Genomic DNA, 3,763 nt, shown 5'->3' with positions numbered 1-3,763 from the left:
ACTTCCCAGGTCAGCCCCGCCCCCAGCAGACTGACCTCTCCTTCACTGTAGATGGGGCTGTGTGTTCCCGGTAACACTGGATAATCATAATACTATATACTACTAGGTGCCCTATAATACTGTAATGTTGTGATCACCATAATAATACCATCTTCATACTATAATACTGCAAAGTAATACTATAATACTGTTCCCCCTATAATACCATCATCATACTATAGTACTGCATAGTAATACTATAATACTGTTCCCCCCTATAATACCATTATCATACTATAGTACTGCATAGTAATACTATAATACTGTTCCCCCTATAATAGCATCATCATACTATAGTACTGCATAGTAATACTATAATGCTGTTCCCCCCTATAATACCATTATCATACTATAGTACTGCATAGTAATACTATAATACTGTTCCCCCTATAATAATGCCAGCATCATACTATAATACTGCATAGTAATACTATAATACTGTTCCCCCTATAATAATGCCATCATCATACTATAATACTGCATAGTAATACTATAATACTGTTCCCCCTATAATAATAATACCATCATCATCATACTATAATACTGCATAGTAATACTATAATACTGTTCCCCCTATAATAATGCCATCATCATACTATAATACTGCATAGTAATACTATAATACTGTTCCCCCTATAATAATGCCAGCATCATACTATAATACTGCATAGTAATACTATAATACTGTTCCCCCTATAATAATGCCATCATCATACTATAATACTGCATAGTAATACTATAATACTGTTCTCCCCTATAATAATGCCATCATCATACTATAATACTGCATAGTAATACTATAATACTGTTCCCCCTATAATAATAATACCATCATCATCATACTATAATACTGCATAGTAATACTATAATACTGTTCCCCCTATAATAATGCCATCATCATACTATAATACTGCATAGTAATACTATAATACTGTTCCCCCTATAATAATAATACCATCATCATCATACTATAATACTGCATAGTAATACTATAATACTGTTCCCCCTATAATAATGCCATCATCATACTATAATACTGCATAGTAATACTATAATACTGTTCCCCCTATAATAATGCCAGCATCATACTATAATACTGCATAGTAATACTATAATACTGTTCCCCCTATAATAATGCCATCATCATACTATAATACTGCATAGTAATACTATAATACTGTTCTCCCCTATAATAATGCCATCATCATACTATAATACTGCATAGTAATACTATAATACTGTTCCCCCTATAATACCATCATCATACTATAGTACTGCATAGTAATACTATAATAATGTTCCCTTTATAATAATGCCATCATCATACTATAATACTGCATTATAATACTATAATACTGTTCCCCCTATAATAATGCCATCATCATACTATAATACTGCATAGTAAAACTATAATACTGTTCCCCCTATAATAATACCATCATCATACTATAATACTATAATACTGTAATGTTGTGATCACCATAATAATACCATCATCATACTATAATACTGCATAGTAATACTATAATACTGTTCCCCCTATAATACCATCATCATACTATAATACTGCATAGTAATACTATAATACTGTTCCCTCTATAATAATGCCATCATCATACTATAATACTGCATAATAATAATATAATACTGTTCCCCCCCTATAATAATACCATCATCATACTATACTGCATAGTAATACTATAATACTGTTCCCCCTATAATAATACCATCATCATACCATAATACTGCATAATAACACTATAATACATGTTCCCCCCTATAATAATAATACCATCATCATACTATAATACTGCATAGTAATACTATAATACTGTTTCCCCCTATAATAATACCATCATCATACTGTAATACTGCATAGTAATACTATAATACTGTAATGTTGTGATCACCATAATAATACCATCATCATACTATAATACTGCATAGTAATACTATAATACTGTCCCCCCTATAATACCATCGTCATACTATACTGCATAGTAATACTATAATACTGTTCCCCCTATAATAATACCATCATCATACTATAATACTGCATAGTAATACTATAATACTGTTCCCTCTATAATAATGCCATCATCATACTATAATACTGCATAATAATACTATAATACTGTTCCCCCCTATAATAATACCATCATCATACTATACTGCATAGTAATACTATAATACTGTTCCCCCTATAATAATACCATCATCATACTATAATACTGCATAGTAATACTATAATACTGTTTCCCCTATAATAATACCATCATCATACTATAATACTGCATAGTAATACTATAATACTGTTCCCCCTATAATAATGCCATCATCATACTATAATACTGCATAGTAATACTATAATACTGTTCTCCCTTTAATAATGCCATCATCATACCTTGCTGCCGATGATACTGTGCCCATTAATACCGTCATCATACTATAATACTGTTCCCCCCTATAATAATACCATCATCATACTATAATACTGCATAGTACCACTATAATACTGTTCCCCCTATAATACCATCATCATACTATAATACTGCATAATAATACTATGATACTGTTCCCCCTATAATAATACCATCATCATCATACTATAATACTGCATAGTAATACTATAATACTGTTCCCACTATAATACCATCATCATACTATAATACTGCATAGTAATACTACAATACTGTTCCCCCTATAATACTACCATCATCATACTATAATACTGTATAGTAATACTATAATACTGTTCCCCCTATAATAATGCCATCATCATACTATAATACTGCATAGTAATACTATAATACTGTTCCCCTTATAATACCATCTAAAACTATAATACTGTTCCCCCTATAATAATACCATCATCATCATCATCATACTAAAATACTGCATAGTAATACTATAATACTGTTCCCCTTTAATAATACCATCATCATACTATAATACTGCATAGTAATACTATAATACTGTTTCCCCTATAATACCATCATCATATTATAATACTGCATAATAATACTATAATACTGTTCCCCCTATAATAATACCATCATCAAACTATAATACTGCATAGTAATACTATAATACTGTGTTACCCCTATAATACCATCATCATACTATAATACTGCATAATAATACTATAATACTGTTCCCCCTATAATACCATCATCATACTATAATACTGCATAATAATACTATAATACTGTTCTACCTATAATACCATCATCATACTATAATACTGCATAATAATACTATGATACTGTTCCCCCTATAATAATACCATGATCATACTATAATACTGCATAGTAATACTATAATACTGTTCCTCTTATAATAATACCATCATCATACTATAATACTGCATAGTAATACTATAATACTGTTCCCCCTATAATACCATCATCATACTATAATAGTGCATAGTAATTCTACAATACTGTTCCCCCTATAATACTACCATCATCATACTATACTGTATAGTAATACTATAATACTGTTCCCCCTATAATAAGGCCATCATCATACTATAATATTGCATAATAATACTATAATACTGTTCCCCCTATAATACCATCATCATACTATAATACTGCATAATAATACTATAATACTGTTACCACTATAATACCATAATCATACTATAATACTGCATAATAATACTATGATACTGTTCCCCCTATAATAATACCATGATCATACTATAATACTGCATAGTAAT

This window comes from Pseudophryne corroboree, chromosome 6 (genome assembly GCF_028390025.1).
Source record: "Pseudophryne corroboree isolate aPseCor3 chromosome 6, aPseCor3.hap2, whole genome shotgun sequence".
Lineage (NCBI taxonomy): Eukaryota > Metazoa > Chordata > Amphibia > Anura > Myobatrachidae > Pseudophryne > Pseudophryne corroboree.
The sequence above is the reverse complement of the archived record's forward strand: the minus strand, read 5'-3'. Positions refer to the sequence as shown.